The following is a 24,817-nucleotide window of genomic DNA, read 5'->3' as shown; positions in this document are numbered from 1 at the left end:
GAACTTGAAGCGTGTTTCTGGCCTATGGTCCACAAAAAATAATTTTGTGAGCAATTTATGTGACCAAGGTAATGGGTTTGTATGTGTGTTTGTGTATATGGAAAATGTAAGTTGTATTTTAATATATTATCTTATCTTTTCATCTTTTCATTTGAGTATTTTTATATTTTATAAATAATTATTTTAATTGAAAAATTGAATATTTAAAAATATGTGTCATCATATGTGACCCTGGACCACAAAAACATAATGGTCAGTTTTTTTGAAAAATTTAGATTTATATATTTAAATCTGTCCAAATTAGGTTTTGACCCATTTAATGTATTTTTTTGCTATTGCTACAAATATACCTGTGCTACTTTTTAAGACATCCAGGGTCACACACACAAAATTATTTTAAATGGTTTAAATTGGATATGTATTAAATTTAATAAATATTGTAAATAATGAGAGCAGCTGATAGGTAGACTGATATAATATTGTTATTGAAATTTATATTGTTCGTGGTCTGCTCCCTGCCACCATCACACATAATTTTAATGCGACAGCAGAGATTCTCTGTTAATATCACTAAAGAGAACATGAAGTTACTCATGCATCTCACTGCATGACTCACTCCTGTTTCCATACGAAGCCCTTCCGGTCTGATGCACTCTGAATATTTTATCAAGGCCCAGTAGCTAACTATCCAACAAAATCAATGAATGAGAGATTGTGTTTTCATAACCGCCACACCTTCACTTTACGTGCTGTTTCAGATGCTCTGTTTGATCTATAGTAGAGCTCACCTCTGCCTCACCAACAATGACCTCTGTGAGTTATGATTGTGTTTTTGATGTGCAACATCAAAGCATTTGCAGTGCATTGTATATTTGCATCCTTATTCTTCTTGTTTCAAAGCATTCAAGCATTATAGGCACTATGGGAACTGTCTGTAACAGTCATCGCTGGCTTTTACTTCTTTTTGTATCTGTGATGTCTCTCTCGGTGACTTTTAGCAGGGCACACATGGGGCCCTACATCTGCAGGGAGGCCACTGGCTCTGTGAAGCCAGCAGCCCTGCACCTGCACAGGCTTCTGAAGCAGAGGGTCATTCGTATTCATCAGGGAAAGTGTTTTCCCAAAGGAATTGCTACTAATAGATTAAACACATAAATTAAGCATTGAAAGTACATAAAATATTGTCCATGGCAATTAGTGATGAGACAAATGATGAAGTGTGTGTGTTTGTGTGTGTGTGTGTGTGGCTCATGTGATGTAATCAGAAGATTTGTTTAACTTTTTTAAACACACACACACACACACATACACGCCTACTTAATATGCGTTTAAACGATTAATTGCATCCAAAATAAAGATTTTTGTTTATATAATAAATGTTCCTGTACTGAGTATATATATTATTTAGACTATATTGATTTAATAATTATTTATTTAATAATTTATATTTATATTCATATAATTTATAATGCATAATGTATATACATATATTTAATATATAAACATAACATATTTTTCTTAAATGTATGCATGCATGTGTGTGTATTACATATATACATAATAAATAAACACAGTACACACACATTTATTATGTAAACAAAAACTTCTATTTTGGATGCAATTAATAGCACCCAGCACTAATATATATACAGATATATACATAAATACCTTTCGGTTGACTTTTTTTTTTTTAACTAAAGTAGCTAGACCAGCTTGGCAAAGTCTCCATTCATTATAAATATCTAAACTGGACAATGAACCATAACCACTTTCTTGAACGATACTATCAAAAGTCAAAAGTAAACAATGCAATCACACCTTTTATCAACATTTAATAGAAGCTGAGTTAAATATACTTTAAATGAACAGACACTTTTATTTGAAAAGAGTCTGAATAAAAAAGGCTTCAATTGACTATCACTTTGAGTCATTTTAAAGAGTTGGATGCTTCTTTCTTTAGCTATCAAACAAACCTAAGAAATCAGAGAGGCTCCTTCAATCACATGTTGACACAGGTTTTACATTGTACATAATAAATATGATGTTGAAAAGGGTTAGAATAATATACCTTTGATGTTGAAAAGGGTTAGAATATACCTTTTAATGTGTACCTTCTTGTTTGATTTGCAGTATTGTTTATGGCTGAAAGGAGGAAATCTTGTAACAGAGGATGCCTTTTCTTTAGTGCAGAACCATTGAACTCCTTGGGGATTTGTTTTGTTAAAACTCATTGAATGACAGATGTTTGAGGCACCAGAGTCACAGAATGCTGGGGACTCGATGGTAAATGTTAGCTGAAAAAGCTAACTATTAACTAGACAGTGGGAGCAGTAGGAGTATTTGCGAACCTTTGTTGAAGGCACATACAACTAAGTAAATCTGTATTGTGCCTGTATTATGTTTACTCTATAATATAATCTGTTTAAAAAAGCATAAAGAGATTACATTAAAGTTATAGTTCATTCAAAAATCAACATTTGCTGAAACTGTACATGGCCTCATCTTACAAGGCATCAGATGGACTTCTTCATCAGAGCATATTTGGCTAAATGTAGCATTTCATCACTGTGACGAGTGGGGCGGGGCCAAGAGCCGTGGGAACGGAGCGAGCCCGGTGAAGTGATTGGGAAATGAGTGACACCTGCTCCACTCACCGGCCTCGAGTCCCATGGAGGAGATTGGAAGGATACAAAAGAGGAGCGACGACAGTGAAGGACGAGAGAGGACCAGGCCTGGGCTTTATTTTGTGTTTGGTTTTGTTTGGGCACGACAGTCGTCCACGAGGGGCTGTCATGCTGTTTTGTGTTTATTTTGTTATTAAAAGCTTTATTTGAATGTCCGTCGGTTCCCGCCTCCTCCTTCCCGTGATTGTGAAGTTTCTACTCCATTACAATTACTTGTTAACCAGTAAATAAGGGGAAGTCATGGCCTAGTGGTTAGAGAGGTTGACTCGTAACCCTAGCTTTGTGGGTTCAAGTCTTGGGCCGGCAATACCATGACTTAGGTGCAGTGTTAATTTTGACAGCAAATTCGGATTTAGTCTTAGTCTTAGTCTTTTGAATAACACACCATTTAGTTTTAGTCACATTTTAGTCATCTGAAATGTTTTAGTCTTAGTCTAGTTTTAGTCGACTAAATATCATAAGAGTTTTAGTCTTAGTCTAGTCTTAAGTCTTTTAGTCTTAGTCTAGTTTTTTTTTTAGTAGAACAAAGTCAACTTAGTTGACTTGACTAAATGTTTCCATCAGTCTGTTATGGAATGGTATTTATAAAATAAACATAAGGCCTGCTCTCAATGAAAAATATACATGCTCTCTGAAAAAGATATGCATTCGTCCTGAATGATATGCAATGCATATGACATTCTTTCAAGATGAAGTACAGTATTATTGAAATAGACAACCACCTATATTATATTTGTATTGTATGTTCATTCTATTTCTTTATTTGTGCTATTTACACAAAGTTTACATTTTTTTAGTTTGTTTTTGTTCATTTAAAATAGCACTGCATAGTCTTCACTGTAAAATAAAATACACAATCAAACCAAAATGTATTCAGACACCTTCAACGTTTCTTACAATATCACAGTTTATTTGCTGAAGTTTAGAAATTGGTGATAAAATATGACAATAATTCAGGGTTAAACTGTGTCAGAACAACAAATTCATCTTGATAATGTCTGATGCAATGCTTAATTTGGTTCAGTCTGTGGTGTGAAAAGGTTGCATTAGCAATTAAAGAAAGAAACACTTAAGCAAAACATGCTTAGGTCCCTAATATATATATTTTTTTGTATTTGTTAGTCACTAGTAAAACAATATAATCTATTTTATCTGATTTTCGGATTGACTTTGGATAAATTCTTGTTAAAACTACAAAGTAATTCAATCAAGAGCAGTGAGTGATTTACTTTCATTTTCATACATTAAAGACATTGACAGCAGAGCTAGTAAATTAGGCGCGGTCACTTTAAGAGACAAATGCATCCATTATAAAGATACGCATCCGATTTCTTTCCAACTCTTTACTTTCACTGAAGACATAACTACAGACTTTTTCGAACACACTTTCCAAGACGGGTATTTCGACATATTTAGTATGTATTTGTTGTCGGTACAAAAGCAAGAAGACTTTGAGACGCGTTTCTGCTCCCTGAACACCAGAACACCGCGTTGCTGAATTGAGCTCTTTCACTTTTCGCTCTTTTTCTTATTTTTATTTAAAATGCGATTTGTATTTGTTCGTTCAGGTGCAGGAGGACGCAAACGTCCTGAACGAGAGCTCGGTTCAGTGTTGCGCGAGTCACCAGCTGCTCAGTTCAACTTTCCCGCATCGCAGGGCTGAAGCCAATTTGATGTGTTGAATGCTCGGAGCATGTTATAAAACGTATTCTTAAAATACACATTTCTGTTTTTATAAATGCTCATATTAAAACATAGCATTACACATAAGCAGGTTCAAAAATAATCAGTGATACATTTACGACCCCATAAAAATTTGGGTCGCAATGGCATTTCAAAAGGTTGCTGTGTAGTTCCCTGTGTAAACAACTTAACTGTTATGAAAACGTCCTCGAAACTGTGCGAATTTCTGCAAACTCATCTTTGTTCTCTTTTCTGTGTAACTGCTGCTGTGTTTGTTTAGCTGTTGCGCTTGCATTTGCCGCGGCTTTTTAAAATGACTCGGCTGCTTCATAGATCAACCTACCCTCAAAGATTCGCTCTGATTGGATCTCTTCTCCATTCGTCCCTCCCATATATTTTCGTCTCATTTTTATTCGTTGACTAAAGTGTCAGTTATATTTCGTCACGTTTTTCGTCATCATATCTGACTTTTTATTTAGTTTTTATTTAGTTTTCGTCCGTGAAAAAGGTTAGTTGACGAATATTTTTCGTCATAGTCTTCGTCAACGAAATTAACACTGCTTAGGTGCCCTTGAGCAAGGCACCAAACCCCGAACTGCTCCTCGGGCGCCGCAACATAAATGGCTGCCCACTGCTCCGGGTGTGTTTTTTTGTTTTATCGAATGAAGTGAATGGGTGCCATTAGAATCATAGTTTAAACAGCTGATAAAACATAGATTAAACAAGAAACAGATTCATCTGGGTAGTCTGAGGGATGAGTACATTTACATTTTTGGGTGGACTATTCATCAACAAAACCGCTCAAATAAAATCTCATAACTGTGAACTTTTCAGCAGGACAGCTTGTCATTAGGAGTAATAAGTCCGTGTTTAAACTGAATCCTGCATATTAATGTATCATTGATTTTCGGAGAAAATCGTTTCCATATCCAATTTAAACCATATGGTTGAATCATTTTTCACTAGATTACAGTCAGTGTAGTTAGCCTAGGAAATCAATAACCCTTTTGATCAAATTAGCAAAAGAGTCATCTGATATGACACATTTTCACATTGTATCTTGTTCAAGGGTGACGGAGATGGGGTCTTCATTAGATGCGTGTATCCCTCGGGATCACAGAAGGCCAGCAAGCCCTGGAATTTCCCCATCAATTCTGCTCAGGTGGAAACACCTGTCGCCGTAAACAATGGGGAAAACATGATGCATGTCTTGTCTTGTTCTCTTGTTTGAATGAAATAAATAGACAGTTACACGCCATCTTTTTGGATGGTGAATGGTTCGGAGGTCAAGGTGTGAGGTTTTGCTCTTGATGTTGTTAGAAATGGGAGAACCACATTTAGACTGCCATAGAACTGCCTGACATCTTCAAATTGGCCTCTTTGTTCTTATTAGTGTTGTTTCACACGTTAAGACTGACATTGAGTCACTTGGGACATATAGCTCAGGTATATTACAGAAGATTCTTTATTTATGTCAGCGGTCTTGTACCATGCAATTGCTGTGAGATTTAGCTTTCTACATTTGTGTCATGCAGTCAGAACAGGATGATGTGTGGGAAATGAAGACTCATTCTTGTTGGGAAACCTGAGCCTTAGGGCTTGAGGGGAGGGAGGTTTCGAGAAAGAGAAGAGAGGAATGTTTTGTGTCCTCATATGTGGTCTCTGTAAGTTTTCCAACGGACAGATAATGTGTTTGTCAAATGCATTGTGCCATCTCTAGCTACAGTAAATAAATGCATTTTAGTTTATTTTGATATTGATATTTTCATTATACACTACCATTCAATAGTTAGTAACTGTGTTATGCTCACAAAGGCTTTTCTATTGTAATGCATTTTAAAAAGTAATCAATTCTTGTGATGATTTGGTGCTCAAGAAACTTTTCTTATTATTATTATCAGTGTTGTTATTATAAAAATTGAATTATGAAATTATACAAAACAGCTGCACTGCTTAATATATTTTGTGGCAAGCAAATTGACCGTTTAATTCCAAAACCCAGTTGTTTTTATATAATAATCCAGATGCAAGAGAAAGTAATATACAAGTAATTTTAACTGTATTTTTTATATACTTATGTTTATTTTTGATGTATTGATTTACTATACTTTTACGCCGCCATATAATTAAATGGAAGAGAAGAAATTATTTAAATGAAGCAATTATTTTTGTTTTCTTTGTGCACAAGAAGTATTTTCATAGATTCATAAAACTAAGGTTTTATCAATGTCTTATACCTTTCTAGGCCTTGAACGTGGTAGTTGCATTGCTGTCAGGGTCAGAAAGCTCTTGAAATTCATCAAAAGTATCTTAATTTGTGTTCCGAAGATGAACAAAGGGTTTGGAACAACATAAGGGCGGATATTATTGGCAAATTTTTTTTATTTGTGGGTAAACTATCCCTATAAGATTGTCCTGTACCAACAAATGTAATGAAACATAAAATAATGTGGTAATAATTTCCATATTAACACATTGTAAAATCGCCCATCAGTTATTCATCATTAAACTCATTAAGGGGCACAAATAGCATTATTTGACAGCTGACATGGAGAATCACGATTGAGTTGCTGAAAACAATAAGAAAAAGGCGAGAAAGGAGCGAGAGACGAAAGTCTGTCACTGTGGCTCCTTTCTCACTAGCTTTCCTTCTTCCATCATTTCTCCCGTTATAAGCAGATGGACAGTGGGGGCCAGGAAAAGGAGCTCCTTGGAGTCTGGCGTGGTGTCCATTGTGGGCTTTTGATATTTAAACTCGCCCTCATCTACCCTCAAGGGACGCCCGATTGTCTCCATTGTTCAATAAAAAGTGGGCCAAGAAAGAGAGAAATAAAGAGGGGGATCAGATTGACATGAAAGGGGAGGGAATGATTGGTAAGATAAAAAAACAGAAGAAAACCATCTTTGACTGACAGTTTTTACTGGTTCGACCAGATTTGTACCGAAGTGTGTTTTGTGGAGTGCACCAAATATGAGTGTGATGGACAGGAGCACAGAGAGACCACAACAAGGGAAATTTCCCCCATCGTCAGAGGAGATTTATTGATGTCAGCAAATAAAGAAGATGAAAGAAATGCATGTGTGTGTGGCAAGGGGGCTGTCAGGTACTGAAATAACAAGCAACTACAGAAGACTAGCTGCTAGACAATAAATAAATGAAAAAATATATACTTCGAAAGAATCCTTTATTATATATGAAAGAACAAAGAAATATGAATTCCCCAGCACTCTCTTAATTTGCGTGTACAGTTTCGAGGTTATAAATGCTCAGTTTGTGCAAATCATTTCATGTCTCACCTCACCTCAGTGCTCCGTGACACAAACAGACAGCGCAGATGCATGGGGAGAGAGAAGGAGTTTCTGTGCCAGATATATGCTGTGGGGCTTTTAGGGAAAGACCAGCCAAATTGCACACGTTCCCATCTGCACCTCTTGCTGCAACACCCCCTTTTTAGTTTGAAAGAGTCAAAATGAGATTATGATGAATGGAAAATCTTATCTGAAAATGAATCAGCGCTTTAGGAAATTATAATATATGGGCCTCTGGGTTTTATGAGATACTGCAGACTAGAATGGAGCAACAAAGAAATGTAGGCTAAATATTCATTTATTTATATATCCCATGATTTAGAAGAACCTTTTTTTTTTTGCTTTTAATTTTTAATCAGCCAGGGGTTTGTTGCCATACACATTTAAACATGCCACTTGATAACCGTTAGCATGTAACCTGCATTGACATTAACTGAGCTAAATGAAAACAGCAAGTCTTGCATTATTCATTTGTACATTTACTGAATGAAGTCATGGACCCGTTACTTTACGAGTAATTTGCTTTTTGGCCTCAAAATAATACCTGAAATTACCAGATTAATATAGCTATTGTATTTAAAATGAGTGCGTGACGTACAATATATGGATAGATAAAGTATAATGTAGACTATTATAGATATTTGTAAAAATATAATTGACACAATTTCATTTCTTTCTATACTACTATATGTTTAATTTATAATATTTATACAAATAATAGTTGTTTGAATGAATGAATAAGTGCTCAAGAAATTACTACTTTAGGTTTTGGCAGTGATTCCAATATTTCAGAATTCTTCCCACGTTGGAAATGATAGCTTGTTTTGTTGTTAGCATAGCATTTTGATAACATTACGTAACATTTTGACCTCGGGTCAGATAAGGGCTCTTTAATCCTGTCATTTAAGTTGTTTAGACTTTTAGTTAGATGCTGCAGCTTCTCAATTATGATGTTTTAATTGGGTCACCATGGGCTAGTGGCTAATGTGTTCAGAAAGTCCTGTGTGCAAGTGCTAAATGGCTGATCTCGGCAAAGGTCAGGAAATGAGGGTTTGTTAATGTCAGGATGTCTATCAACCATCATTCTCGGTTTTTTCTCCATTGTATCACTCTTGCTCATCTCTTTGCATCGCTGTTAATTAGACTAGCATATCCTTTTAAGGCATTTGAATCGATCTGTTTGTCATTGTGATGGCTTTCAGAGGATACAGATTGCTCTTTATCTCGATGAGGTTACGAGATGGAGTTTATTTTTCCTTCTCCAGGGCCATAACCCAAAGGTCAACGTCACCACAGCTGTTTCGAAGGTCATTATGTGCAGAAGTGTCACACTGTTTTGCTTTCATGTGGGTGAGTCACCCAGAAGGTGATTGTGTTTATAACCTAATGCGCCATTGCAGGCCAGCTTGAAATGTCAGGGTTTCATTTAGATTTGAGAACATTAAATTATGATTAGTTTGTATAACACAGTTGCTCGCTTGAATATGATAATCAAAGATGAAAGTGGTGGGTGAGGAAGGGGGGAAGGGGATGCCATAAAAAAAATTATGTTGACACAAAACAATTTAATTTATGTGTGTCAAATGGAGTAATTTCTCAGTAATGGTGTTTTTATAGGGATCTATTTAATATTCAGTTCTGCATGTCACTCTCCATCAAGCTTATTTTAATGTCATTGATATATAGTTCCTACTAAAATTGTAATATATTTTTATTTATTTTTTTATTTGAAAATTATTTTGGTAAATATTTTATTTTTAATTTTAGTTAACTTTTTTTTTTTTTTTTTTTTACATTTTATTTGTTAACATTAATTTTATTTCAAATGGGCCTACCAAAAATGTTTTTAGTTTTGGTAAACTATAATAACTCTGACTGTATCTGGTGCTACAGTAAATGTGACTCTGTAAGGGAAAATAGCATGTCCTCTGGAGTAAAATCACTTAAACACCAGTATGTATTATTTTATGGATAAATAAATCTTTTTTTTCTTCTTCTTCTTCTTCCTTTTTTTTTTTTTTTTTGTAACTATCCCTTTAAGCGCTGATGCTAGAAGGGATTCTCTTTGCCCGCTATGTGCAGTAGGTCCGATTCAGGGCTTCACCTGATATTCACAGAAACACAGTGTCCTGTCTGTTGTGTTAGGTAGCAACTCCCTTTATCACATTTCATCATTTCATTTAATTCCTGCTTCTTTAAATTAGCCTAAAATGTCTGCTTGAAAGTGTTATGCTGATATTTTTAAGATTCGTGGGTATTTTTGGCCATATTCATTCCATCTAATTAGCTGAGACGTGATAACCTTGGTTTGGCACAAGCATTTTGTCCCTAGAAATAATAACCGTGCCTGCAGGTGTTTCTCAGAGGGGGGTGTCAGTAATTTGATGATCTAAAATAACCTTATGGTAAGCAGTGACACTTTTATCCTTGTCTTTTCCCACGGCTCTCAAGAGGATGAGACTGCAGTCATGATGACACTCTTTATGCCTTTTTGTAGTCTGGGAATATATATATTTATTTATATATTATATTATATTTGTAAGCATTTAAAGCTATATGAATGAAAATGAATGCTAATAATGTTATTTCTCTGTTTTTCTCCGCAAACTTTCATATCAAAAGTGACATTTATGACAAACAAGATTTATATTACCAATAAATCCTGTACATTTCAACTTTCTGCTCTTCAAAAAATTCTGAAAAATTATCAGTTTCCACAAAATTATTAAGCAACATTGATAATAAGAAATGTTTCTTAAGCACAAAATCAGCATTTTAGAAGGATTTCTGAAGAATCATGTGACACTGAAGACTAGAGAACATCACAGAAATAAATTTCATTTTAAAATATATTCAAATAGATAATATTTCACAATATCTCGGTGTTTACTGTAGTTTTAATAAAAAAATCTAGCCTTTGTAAATGTATCCTTTTAAAAAAATTATATGAGATAATTTTAACCATTCTTATTCTTTATTCTTAGTCTGAAAGATAATGCAGTAAGTTAATTTCCTATAATTAGTGCCATGTGTCTGTAAAATATCCAGAGACACACATGGCTTTGCAGTTGTATTATCCTTCCTTCATTCTTCATAGATACTGCCTTTGTTTTACAAGTCTGCATAAGCCCATGTAAATGTATTTAGTCTTTTTGAAGGGCCCTCAGCAGCCCCTCTGAGACCTGTACAGTGTTACAAGTCACTACCAGTGTTTTCATACAGAACAGGTGTCCTTTGGATCCCAATGGGAGGTTACATCATTATCAAAGGCCCCTAATACTTAAACTGCATGTTATGTCATACTGTAAAAAGGAAGCTTTGAATTGATGATCTTTTGGATTTAAAAAATCCACTTTCTTTATTTGTGAATGTTATTGATCTGAAGCAGATGTTATGATGTCCATGGCACAGATGGCTTGTCTTGGTTTTGTAATTATGTATGCAGGACTGTCTTGTGGTTCTGCAGTCCAGCTGCTTTACCCATTGTATTCTTAGACGTTGGTGTGTGTGTGTGCGCGCGCACGTTTGGGGGGATGCACACACGTTCTGGTGGGAGACCAAAGCTTTCCCTCCCTTGTCCAGACTTCTTGAGGGCAGATCGGGGCTCTGCCAACAATTAACTGAAGAAATGACAACACCTCCTGTTGATAGAGGCTCCTGAGGAGCCGACGGGGGAGGGTTCAGCGGGTCTGCACACGACAGCCGCTGCTTGACCGATATGTAGGAAGAGCTTTTTGTTAACACTCACTCTGATTCAGCCTTCTGTCAGTGTAGATGTAAAGTAGGTCTGGAGACTAAACTGAACCGCGACCCCAGGGCTTAACACACTTGATGTCAGACCCGAGGTTGACTCTTCAACTGACACAGTTAAACACTCAGAGCCCTGATCTGTGTTGCATTTCATCCTGATCCATATGTTTTCGATGTTTGGCCCACAAGAGTTTGTTTTATAGGTCACATGTGTTATACGTTTTTTTTTTTTTTTTTTTTTTACCAACGGGAATTATTATAATTATAATTATATATTCTTATTATTAAAGGAATTATATTAGTTAATTCCTTCATATAATATAATATAATATAATATAATATAATATAATATAATATAATATAATATAATATAATATAATGTTAACGAAAAGAACTGAGAAAGACAGCACATGTGTACAGTACAGTATATTAGATCCATGCAGTCTGTCAAACATTAAAGGTCCCGTTTCACACGCTTTTTTGAAGCTTTGATTGTGTTTACAGTATGCAATATAACATGTGTTCATGTTTCGCGTGTTAAAAAACACAGTATTTTTCACACAATTCACCTATCTGTATACCGCTGTTTTCACTGTCATAAAAACGGGCAGATGTCTTCCTTGTTCTATGAAGTCCCTCCTTCAGAAATACATAACGAGTTCAGATTGTGCCAGCGGTTCCTGTGTTGTGATTCGACAAGAGCTTACAGCACGCGGCCCTCCTGCAAACGCTAATTTTGGAGTAGTTTTGAGAAGCAGTTGGGCAGGAGCGTGTGCTGTAGATGTATTTATAGTCACAGGAGCGTTTTTACTGACGAGATGCGCATGAAAATCGCATTCGTTTTTTTGCACAGCCCTAATATCTAGTTAACAAAGCTAAACAGCGTTGTCCTTTGTGTAATAAGTTACAGAAACTGTTAAACGCACCAACTTAAATAATAAAATACACTTACCGGTTGTGGTCCATAAACAACACCTTCTCCAGACAAAGAGGGAACTGCTCCATCTTTCAAGAATAATCTTTGTGCGAATCCGGCATTAAATTGATTGAGAAAGTTGTCCTCAGCAAGCAGTCTTCAGCAAAATTTGCTGCACATAGTTTTACATGTGGATTATAATTTTCCGGAACTGAGTTAAACATAAATTGTAATCATTGATCTCTAAGTACAGCGTCCCTGGGAAGCCCAAACAAAGATGATTGGACTCAGAGATGAAAATAACAGCGTTTCAAACGACATGGCAAACACAAACTCAGCTCTTCCGTCTTCTCCGTCAGAGCACAGCAAGGCCACGCCCCCTGTTTGTGAATTCATGTGGGCGGAGGTTAGTCAAAAAACTGTTTTAGTGACGTCATTCCTGCAGGAACTAGAGGAATGTAGTCCAAACCGGTCGTTTTTTGTAGGCGAATTCTGTTAAATCAAATATCTCGCTTGGCATTGAACTTTGAGCTTTAGAATTTTACAGATATTATTTATACTCTAACAACAACATTACACTCTAACTAAAGTTTAAAACATGGAATCACGAAGAAGGGGACCTTTTAATATTAATCAACCAACAAAAGACGAATGAGAAAATCACTCATTGCTGCTCTTGACTTATTTTTTTTAAATGTAATAGTAAGGTTTCATCTGTTTTTATTAGGGATGCAATTAAATTTCGGCCACTGAAAATGAAAATAGAATTTTCGTTTTTTGGCCAAAAGAGACAAAATAGCGTTCAGCTGTGTGATGCTCCGCCTCTGCCCAATATTCTGTTTTTTATGACTGTGCATTCTGTTGAGTTGTTTGTTGCCCAATGCGAATGCTCCACTTGTGTACCACTCATGCTTACCGGAAAAGCAAAGTCAGCTCAAATAACGCACCGACAGGACATTTCTTTGTAGTATACTTGTTCCTGTTTGCAATCACACTACTGTGTTGTAACATGGTGCAGTACAGGTGTACTGTGCAGCGCTGGTAAAATGACTCTATCTTCTCTTCACTTGTAATATTTTACAGTTTGTGATTTGATATAAGATTTCGTAGGATTTGCGTACACATGTGCACCCTTTGAAAGTCTGAAACCACATAGCCCCCCACCCCCCAATTCAGATTTTTTTGGGGGGGTCTTTGTTGTTTATGACCTTGCTTTATTGTTGTGATTATTTCTTATTATTAATATTATTATTTTATTTTCTTTTATGTAGAACACTTTGAATTACCATTGTGTATGAAATTTTGCTATACAAATTAACTTACCTTGCCTTGCTATGACCCTGACAGGAATGGTGCATTGGCCAATCAGCATCGAGGACCGGTTTCATAAATATGGATATAGATACAGCATCATTTACATTGATTTCACTTCCTTTTTTGACCAGCTGCTTCCTTAGTTGTTTCATCTCTCATTCTCTGTAATGCCCCATCTCTGTCTTTATGCGATCTGTTAAGTAGTAGTTCAGAGAAACCGTTTACATCACCTAGAACATTCTGATCCAAACACTCTGACATTTTACACCTCTAATAGCCCTGCTGTTCAGGGTCTTCATTGAATTACAGAGTCTACCCATGTTCCTGCTTAAGCTAAGCCACGAGCCAGTGGCTTATTGGGTAGAAACTCAGACAGCCAGGTACCCTGCTGTTAGAGTTATTGTGTTTGTGTCAAGGCTGTGGCCTACCTGACATCTGCTCTGTGGTTGTACAAGTGACATGAGCTTAACCTATGACCCTTCAACTATTTAATGGATTACATAACTGATGATATCACACCCATGTTCATGAGACATTGAAGCCACTGAATCCAAGTGTTTTAATCTTTACATTTTGTGTTAATAATATGTAAATATGAGCTGATGCAAGAACCGAGGAACTGAGGGAGTTCACTTTAAAGTGCCTAAAAGAAGAGCTTCAGGATATATATGAAAGTAAATCAATATCATTGATCGAGATAGAATTTATGTCGTTTCGGGTCATAAAAACAGTTTTTTCTTTCTTTGATGTTTCCTCTTTATGTGGCTGTTAAATATATGTAAGAAGAGAGTGAATTGGATCATGGAAGAAAGGAAGGACTGTCTCAAGGGTCACAAGATGTATCTGCTTGGCCTTCGGCAGCAGCTGTTCTGAAGGGCTGCCATTAAACTGACCCTCTGACTGGCTCCGTACACAGCAGGATAAGTGGAGAGGGGTCTTTGGATCAATGGAGGGTGGGACAGACCAGGACAGAATGTGTGTGGAGAGGTATAGACGTGATAAACGAAAGACCAGCTGTCTGCAGGAGCTGCCAGACCTCATCAGCAGGATCAGAGAGAACTTTGAATGTTTTTTGTACTCTTTACAGGTTTTTTAGAAATGCACCCCAGGTCTTTGGGAAACGCACCCCAGAATAGTTATCTATCATGGTTTTAATAGATATCGAAGGTGTCAAATTTGATTACTGTGGTGTAAGAAATTATTTCATGTAGGATTTGATTTCATTAGGAAAAACTGGCTTATTTGTGATGTATAATGCCTCTTATTGACTAGGGAAGTGATATATTACATAAACAGATGGGAGGCATGGGAACTAGCATGTGGACCTGGATACTCCTTCATCTAGATGACTTTAACACTTTGTTGACCTGACCAACCATTGAGAATAGGGTCGTTGCCAAGTGCTATTAGTCAACGTGCAGCATGCATTTTTCTTACACGTGCTGTCTTTGAAAACAAGACAAAGACTTTCTTTAAAGGAATAGTTAATTGAAAAATGTATAACTTGATTTAAAAAAGAGCAAATAATGATATTATTCAGCAAGGATATAGTAAAATGATAAAGTAAAGACATTTACAAAGTATTTAGATTTCAAATAAATACTGTTCTATTATTTTGAATTGTAATAATATCTCAAACGGTGTGATACCAGTAGCCCTGGCATTATGTTGATCTTATACAGAAAGCTATAAACAATATTTTATCTTTTTCCTTTTATACACAAACAAGTGTTCAAAAGCCGCTGGGTTACACGACCGAACATGTCAGAGTGGGATGCACTCCAGCGGGACTCTCATGGACCCGTTTCAGCTCATTACTGGCAGCTTTTGTACATGGCCTCTCTCATAAACCTGGCAGCTCCCATCCATCCCAAGTGTGCTCTTCAGACCTCTCGTTAGTCTCTAATGAGCCGCCCCGTTGATTACTGAAAAGAAGAAAAAAACAACATCCAGTTTGTCTCATTCCAGCTTTCATTTCCCTCGACACAGACAAAGGAGGCCTTACTTTGCTCAAACAGCCATGATGCTCCACTGTTGCATCTCTTTGTTTTACTCATGTCCTATCCTGGAGCCTTTCTAATTTCAACAAGAGCCTTTCTAATTCTATCGTTCTCAAATACATTCATATTCCTATCCTTTCTTCTCCTATCATCTCTCTCTTCTTCCGCCCCCTCCCGCTCTTGCTCTTTTTAACCCATGCCCCTCCCTATCCCTGTGCCTTTGTGTGCCTCAAGCTGCTCTAAATATTTAAACAATGCAATTAGCGTTACACCTGATGCAATTGAAAGACGGGCCCTTTGTGACAGTATGCTATGGCACGGCAACACAGCAGGAATGTGTCTAATGTCTTTACTCGTAGCCTTTTAATGTCTGCATGATGTGAATACAGGTTTCGTTACCCCAGAACTTGTTATTGAATTAAAATATCTGAATGTCACTTTATTGAAAATCTATTATTAAGCATAAATGTTTTTTACCACCCTGTTAATCTATGATCGAATAGAATAGAATAGAATAGAATAGAATAGATCAATGATGATTTAATGATCCACTGAAATACATTTTTTACCAAACAAGAAGCCAAAATTAAAGGGATAGTTTATAATGTCTTTTCTGTTTCTCACTGCTTCCCCAGAGGGATTTAGATCTTCCAGCTCCTTGTAATTGCTGTGCCAATCACGAAGAAGTTACTTACATGAAGGAGCCCCTACAAAAGACATCAGTGGAAAGGAAAAAATGTGAAACATTTCCTAAATAAGAGAAACCCATTCTGCCCTTCACTGTGCTTGGACTGTACATGTTTGAGGTCACAAGCAAATACACTACAGCAACAAACACTGTTTAATCTCCACATTCCTTGATCTGTTTAGCAAACTGGGGAATAGAGAGGTTGCTGTAGTGTTTAATCTCACTTTGCATTGAAATTAGGTTTTGAGCTGTTATCTTTGTATTCATGCTCACCGTTAAACTCCTGAAGATAGATATGCAGTCACAGAGGATACCCCTCATCATAATTTAATGTGCTTAAGTTTGTAATCTAAATACCTTTTAATTGTAAATCCACCTTGGAGACACAGGATCAAGGGTCCTGCTTCGAGTTAAGCTGTCAATCATCTGCAGCTCTTAGCTTTTACTAGATGGTACAAACTGGTACTTTGATGCATATAAGATGGTACTACACAATAACCATATTCATATACCATGGTTTATGAAGTAATACTTTTAACAAGGTGGAATCAAACTCATCAAAAGTGACATTAATGTTACAGAAATATTTCAATTGCTGCTCTTTTGAACTTTTTTTTTTCAAAGAATAAAGAATCCTGGAAATATGTATTAAGGTTGTCACAGAAAATATTAAGCAGTACAACTATTTTCAACAATGACAATAATAAGAAGTGTTTCTTGAGCACCAAATCTTCATATTAGAATGATTTCAGAGGGATCATGTTACACTGAAGACTTTATGACAAAAGTAAATTCCATTTTAAAATACATTTAAAATAGTAAAGCTGTATAAATTTTCATTTCAGAATTTTTTTTTTTTTCATAAATTACTGAAAATTTTACTGTATTTTTTTAATAAAACAAATCTGACAACAAAAACATATGCCACCCCATAAAAATATTGCCACGATATATATAAAAAATAACACAAATATAAGATTCCATAATATTTTATAGTATGATTGTTCTGTGCATAAATAATACAGCAATCATTGTTGATTAGAATATGATAAGTCATCAGAATAACATGCATAACATATTTTCAATTATTGCCGCATATTGTCACACTGTCCAACAGCTCATTTTAATTAGAATCTTCTCAGAAGGTGTTTACATTATTAGATTTCTCTTAATGATGTTGCTATGAAAGTGTTTGACCTCGCTAGTATGTTATATTCTGCTATATATCAACACGCGCTGAGCAATTGCTATCCTGAATGTGGAATTAAGTACAACTTCTTTAATGAACCTTTTTTGTTTGTTTTGACTAGAAGCAAGAATTGTAAATATCTTTATTATTTTATTCTAACTCTCTGGCACTAGCATCTATGGGTCTCTATAAGTCCTCTCTAATCATAGATAGTGAGAATTGCATGTTGTTGACATTGTATTGATTTGTCAGTAGGTGACATGAGGGCAAGCAGGGAGTGAAAAGGGGTCCAGACGTACACGAGATTGAGATGCGGGTCGGAATGGAGAGGTAAAACTCGGAGGGAAAGCCTGGAGGAGGGAGAGTCTTCCAGCCCAGCCTGAGAAACGCTAAATCCACCCCCAGCTGTGAGCAGGCTCAGAGAGGGGGAGGACAGCACACCTGACTGTCTGGATTTTACATATATGTCATGCATTTGTGTTTTTCCTTGATGTGTGTATAGTTTTTTTTTTTTTTTTGTTCTGTGGAGCACATGTTTGGAGATCTTTTTCAAAGGGGGGAGGGGTCTGCCCACATGGTGATTAATTATTTATAAGGTGGGCGGGGAGAAGTCAAAGTAGGAGGTGGCAGACGGGGGAATCTGTGTTTGCTGTGCGTGAGGGAAGCAGAAAGAGAGAGGGGACATCAGAGACAGTTAGTAAGGGCTTGTGGTAAGGATGCACAGAGGCATAACAGCCCTCAGTAGACATGTCATTAAGGAATTACAAACATGCTTTGCTTCTTGATGGCACAGGCTGTAAGCCACAGTGACCTACTCCTCTAGTCATAGGATTTCAAAGCAAGTAAACAGCCAGCACAAATGAATGAGGAATCTACTCTAATAGAGATGACAGGCCAGCTCACTCTTACCAGTTAAGGAGACCTTCTTGCCTAAGAGGTAAATTGGATTTGTTTTCTTATGTATTTCATTGGTGTGTCTCTGCCTGGATTCAAAAGCAGACTCCAGAGAGCTGATTATTGCCTTTTTTTGTTTCTGGAAGGAGAGAGAGTGCTTGACAGCATGCATCTTTTTTCTTTCATTCATTCTTATGTGTGTTTCATCCCACATGCTGACCGCGTTACACCGGGCTTTGTTGCTCTGACACATTTAGACTTGTGGATTTTATTCTGTTATTTTAGTTAGCTATGTTAAGCTTTTAATGAACATTCTAAAATCTAGAAATATTTAAATAAACAAATATGAAACGTATAACCGTTTCAAAGAAACAGAATACTTCTAAATACATGAAATAAATATTTGAAAGGTTAAATTAAATATTTGAGAGATAACACTGAATATTTGCAAGATTGGCAAATTGTATTTAATGTTATTGTCTCTCTGACAATAATTGTGTGCCTTTTGAGCTGTGATTTTGGTCTGCCTTTCAGATTTTGCAGTCAGTATGATGAGTAGTGTATTATTTGCCAGATAACATGAAAAGGGCATTTTGCATTTACATTTATGAGTTAGTCGTTTTCTAAAATAGTTAGACATTTATTGATGAGTGGTTGGCTGTGGATTAATACATATTGATGATGTCTGAGCTGGACGCTGGGGTACATGTTGCATGATCAGGGTTGTCGGCTGTGACCTTTGTGAACTCTGATGCATTGTCCTCTCACATTCATTTTTAAGTCTTCCGTCTGTCTGCATATCTCGCTGCCACCACATTACTGAACATCATCTTCTGTCAGACTGAGGAGTAATCTTTATTTTACTGTAAAAACTAGAGCTGTCTGTCAGATGCATTGTGTCTAGCTAGCATGTGACTTGCGTTCAGAAGAAAACGGTCACTTGCTGAAGAACATACACCAACACAAGCCAGCTTCCTTTGACAACCTCAAGCACAACCACAATACTGGATATTATAAGATCTGTGTAGATTTTGACTCTTCAGTGATGTGTTTATGTCTTTGTCTCAGTGTGGTAAAGGCCCAAATGAATAATTGTAACTGTTCAACCAGATCTGTTTAGTATACTGGCTATTTATTTCAACAAACAATTAGACTGCACTAATGAAAGTGTTTAGGGTGTTTTTTCCTTTTATTTTGTCACTCTCAACATCTCTTTCTTAGTATGTTCCCCCTTTTCTCTTCATCTCTGCTTACACAGTTATTTGTCAGTTTTCCATTTTAACACATCTTAAAGTATAGTCAACTATTACCGTATTTAGTGTTTACTATAAAGAGATCAGTTTATTGTGATAATATAATTTTAAAACAGATCCATACATATCCTTCGTAAAACATAAGATTGAACAGTTCTTTCCATTCAGTGCAACAGTTTACATAAAAAAAGCTATTTATGTATAGCGATAGCGAAGAAAGAGACATTAGTTCTGCATGTTTGTATAGACATAGTCCCGCTTTAGGATTGGTTAAGACAGATTTTGCCAGATGTTGGAACTTTTAGATACTGTATTTTTAATATTTTAAAAGCTTCAGTCTTTATTCATTTAGATAAGTCAAATGCCTTACATATATCTGTCTGTTCTCATTAATGCTGCAATAATTACACATTCTCCTTTGAAGAATTCAGTGGTGAATACACGCAGCTGTTTCATATTTACAACATAGCAGTCATGCATAGTCAGAAAAAGGCTGTTTGCTGTCCAGAATTTGATGTTTTCTAGGAAACTCCTGGAATTGATATGCAGCATTCACATGTGATTGATGGCTACATGTCAGGATTTGTTCTGCCATGTGTATCTCTGCAAAACACATGGGAGTAAATGGTTAGTGTCATTTTTCAAAAGAAATTCTGTCACGCCTTAATGTAAATATTGTAAGTGGCCTAGACCGGAACCATGAAGAGTGAAGTTCTGGATGAATGCACATGAAAAGGCAAAAACATCTCAGACTTGTGACAATAATATTATGGCATTGCGTAAAATCATCAGCACTGTTGAATGACATGCAATACAAGGGGCTGATTGTGTTGATCTATGCGTTTCTGTGCATGGGGGGCTGAAAAGCCCATCGCTTTGTGCAAGCTGAACAGGATGAGGTTAATGTACTCACAGATAATGCACAGAGATGCTCTTTCACTGTAAATATATAAACTTCATCATTTAAAAACCACTCAATTCTCTCCAGGAACATTAGAAATTTTCCCACAATGGCACATTTACACTTATTCTTAACCCAAAACACTAGAGGTTCATATATATATATATATATATATATATATATATATATATATATATATGCATTGTAAGCTTATGTGATTCCTTCTTACAGTACTTCTCATCATGACTGATGATTTACCAATTAAATGTGCACTGATTGCACAAAAAGAATGAATTATTTTGTAAATTCACTGTCTGGATTCAGTAATATACTTTCATATAATTGACGCTGCCTTTCAGAGTGGATAAATCCGCTGTTATCGAATAAAAAGTGGTCTGGTACTGCTCATTTACATCCTGAGATCGGACCAGACGTGGATGGATGGTTCCAGAATGTCTCCAATTACTCCAAGTCTGTGTGGTTTAAAAAGCCTTCTGATTTCCATAATGAGAGATTTAGCACTGGTGACACTAGCAATGCTCTTTTGGAGTATTAATCTTTTCCCTTGTGTTCATGTCAAGACTAGCTAAGCTCTTCTGCCGCTAGTCTGTTGTGGCAAACTTAGCAAAATTTCCCTCATATGCAGCATAATGCAATCACAGCTGTTATTTAGCACTTCCAGACCTATGCTTCTGTTTATAATAGCGTAATAGTCTTAAGATCATACTATAAGAACTGACATTTTGAAGGGAATATGGAGCCAGATGCTTGAATCCCAGATGGGGAACAGTTGTTGGACCCTTGGGCATTGCACTTGAATTGCTCGTAGCTGTCAGAGCACGTTGTATGGATGTTGCATGACAGGTGAAGACAGAAACGTGTTTATAGCATGCAGAAATGTTTCCTTTGACTAAAAGGGATAGTCTGTATTACATGCCTAAAATCCACCAAAAAATCTGAGGATTAAATGCAGAGTTATGATCTGTATGTCTCTAAAAAGCATTGACCTGAATTATGACCTCGTGGTGCCTCATGCGCACAATCACAGTGCCTGAGGGCAACAGTACGAGCCGAAGCAAACATGAAGTTCAACAGAGCCCGGTGTGGAATACACATGAGTCCGATTCATCAGACGTCAGGCCGCCGTGATTTGCTGATGTCTTCAGATCTGAGAGAAAGGTGAATCTTGAGGCTTAAGGTTTTAGCATAAACCACAGAATTAAGAAAGCATCGTAAATAGCATGCGCATATATTATCTTCAGTGCCTGAATGCACCAACTGCATTGACCCTGTGGCATTTGGAACAGGTTCAGTCAGAATGGTTTAAGGATGGAGATGGTCTCCCACAAAGCTGGTCCTCTCTCTGCTTCAGGGGCTTGAAAAACAGCTCATGAACCCTTTGGATCCTCTGAGGCGAAGCGCAAAGTAATTAGCAGTATTTCGTAGGGATTTTCTTTGTTTGAATGTGATTAGCATAGAGTGCTTGTGTGAAACGTGTTTCAAGAGTGATTATGGGTTTCTTAGCAGCATGCTTGTCATGTTTTGGAGCTGTGTTGTCTTTGAGGAGCCTTTGTTGGAGAGTTTGTACCAGGAATTTCACTGCCTTTTTTCCAGTATCCCTCCATTGACACCAAACCAGAAATGAGCTCATTTTAACCCATTTTTAACATATTTTATTTGGAACAGTTGTGAAAATTTTACTATGTTGACATCCCCAATTATTTACAAATGTCAATTAAATAGTGCTAATATTTATATATATTATATATTTAGATATTTCTTAAAGTTAAGTCAGTTAATTTTTTATAAAAACGTTTAAATTACTAGTAAAATTGTTTAGAATTGTGTTAAAATAGAATTATATATACTACTGTAACATTGCAAAACATTTATTAAAGGGGTCACATGAGTGTTACAAGCTCTTGGTGCACAAAGAACATCTGTGAAGTTGCAAAGACTAAAGTTTCACATCAAAAGAGATATTATTTATAAAAGTTAAGAGTCAACTACATTGTTTGACCTTTCAAAAGAGGACACGACTAGAAATCATGTTTATATCACGTTTATAATGGGCTTTATGTTTATGTCTCGTCGCTCCGGGCCAGACAGGACATCACAATATGTTAATAGGCGTGACATTTCTGTCGCACACTTAAGGTATTCGGCCAATCAAGACGCACTGGATATCTGGCCAATCACAGCACACCTCACTTTTTTTTTTTTTTTTACCTAAACCGCATAAACACATTTCATTACACCAAATACACCAGAGGTTAAAACATCATGTCTATTCTTTGTCTGTACCAGGAGAGACATGTTCTCCGTTGCCATCTCTTTCGTTGATTGGTTTTCTTTATTCTGAGAGCTTTGATGACAGCGTGTGTCCAGAATAATTACAAAAGAATGAAAAGCCCACCCTCCTAAATTAGCTCCAGGGGCGTTTCTTGTAGTTGTTATTGTGCAGTGGATGGATTTCTGAGGTTTAATTAATGGATTTGTCAGCAACTCATCTCCCTGACCCCCCTACTCTATCACACACTCATCCACACATAGACTCAAACACACATGCAAATTCAATCAAACTCGCACATAAGCATCCACACACATGCTAACGCACGTTTCTTATCATCCGACAGCAAGCGGGCATCCCTAGAGACTATATTCACACCCTTCACACAATCCACCAATCCCTCCTTATGATAAGTGCGAACGAAGGAGGAGAAAAACACAGGGAGGAGCAGGAAACCCATGTCCCAGGAGGTGGGATGGCACAGTTATGACCATTAAGAGATCCAGAATGTATTTAATCACCAAGGTAACCCCAGGCAGATAGACACATCCAGGAAATGAGTCCCAGCAGCTATTTTTGTGAACCATCACTCCTGCAAACCACACTGCCAAAAACAATTTCAGTAATAATATCTAAGCAGTCTTAAAATAGGATTTACTTGAGAAGCAAAATGACATAAATATGTACTCTTGAATCTATTTTATTTTTCTTTCTCTAAAGGTTCCAAAAGAAGGGGAAAAAACATTTTGAGTTGCTTAGATGCTTTAAAAGGGAAATCATTCAGAAATATACTGTGTGGTATTTTTTTTAGCATAGTTTTTTGAAATCCTGTTTTGTGCAGTAACACACAGCTGCTGCACCTCTAATGAACCCTTATTACTTTGTATCCAAGCAACAGCACACATGTGCGGTTTACATCGTTTTCATTTTTATTTGCCATTTTTGTGCCTTTGAAAGCCTGTCGCTTGAGACTGATTTGACAATGTAGTGCTTAAGAGACCTGATAATGTAAATAAAAAGGTTGTACATTTCGTACCTTCTTCTTTGACTTTAAACACAGCAAATTACCACCCCATAATGGATATGCACGCTGGCTTGGTCATGGGCGTTGCACACTTCTCCTCTGGGATGAGTGTTATACTCAAAAAAATAAAAATACACACAATCACCCCTCACCCGATGTTGTTGCTATGGAGCCCTAGCGATCAGGTCGTCTATGGCGGGAACTCGGGCGAGAAGAGTTTGGATTATGAGCAGCTGGGTTGCATTTATGTTTAGATGTGGGCAGGAAGAAAATAAGAAAATCAAAAGAAACAATGAAGTGACTTAAACACATATATTAGTATGAATTGGGTCATTAGCAGGAGAGCTGGGTTTGGGTGTGTGCGCCATCGGATTGGTTCCTGTTGTCTAGCCACCTATCGCTGTCTCTCCCGAGGCACAAACTCATCTCGTCTCATTGAGTTACAGGATATCCACATGGCAAAACAGATTTTTATAATCCACTAAAACAGAATAAATAGGATAAAATATAAAATCAATACAAGAACACATCAGAGAAGGTTTTCCATTGGTCTGTTTACTCCAATGTGTGACCTTTCTGTGATTGGATAAATACTGAATTAAACTGCAGGAGGAAATGAGAGGAAAGCGAATGTGCTGGCGGAGATTAGGCAGAATCCAATTTCACTTCGAATGGAAGAGACTAAAGCTGTGCTGAAAGGATGTAAGAGGGTGGTCGTCTTTAAGGGTATAGGAGAAGAAGGGGGTCTTAAATATTTCAGTTGTGTCACAGCATGTTTTAGACATGCAGTAGACCGATAAAACCCACTGCTTGGTTAGTATGTGATGAATATCCTTTTAGATATCTGATTCAGAACATGTAATGGTGTATAAAACTACTGGGACATTTCAGGCACATTTCTTATAGGGGCCATTTAAAAAAG

General features: G+C 36.6%; 1 protein-coding gene across 16 annotated transcripts in view; it reads left to right on the top strand.

Moving 5' to 3' along the window:
* Positions 1 to 24,817, top strand: part of LOC127968445 (neurofascin-like) — a 76,005-nt gene that overhangs the window by 4,085 nt on the left and 47,103 nt on the right. For 8 of the 16 annotated variants that reach the window (XM_052569685.1, XM_052569683.1, XM_052569677.1 and 5 more), the window contains exon 1: positions 18,194 to 18,470. The exons of 2 other annotated variants lie outside the window; for them this stretch is intronic. The gene's annotated coding sequence lies outside the window, so the exon portion shown is untranslated. Of the gene's footprint in view, positions 1 to 18,192; positions 18,471 to 24,817 lie in introns of those variants that run through there. 6 more of the 16 variants (XM_052569676.1, XM_052569675.1, XM_052569672.1 and 3 more) reach the window with 1 other exon arrangement.

This window comes from Carassius gibelio, chromosome B11, assembly GCF_023724105.1.
Source record: "Carassius gibelio isolate Cgi1373 ecotype wild population from Czech Republic chromosome B11, carGib1.2-hapl.c, whole genome shotgun sequence".
Taxonomy (NCBI): domain Eukaryota; kingdom Metazoa; phylum Chordata; class Actinopteri; order Cypriniformes; family Cyprinidae; genus Carassius; species Carassius gibelio.
Note: the sequence above shows the minus strand (reverse complement) of the source record. Positions and strands in the feature narration are given on the sequence as shown.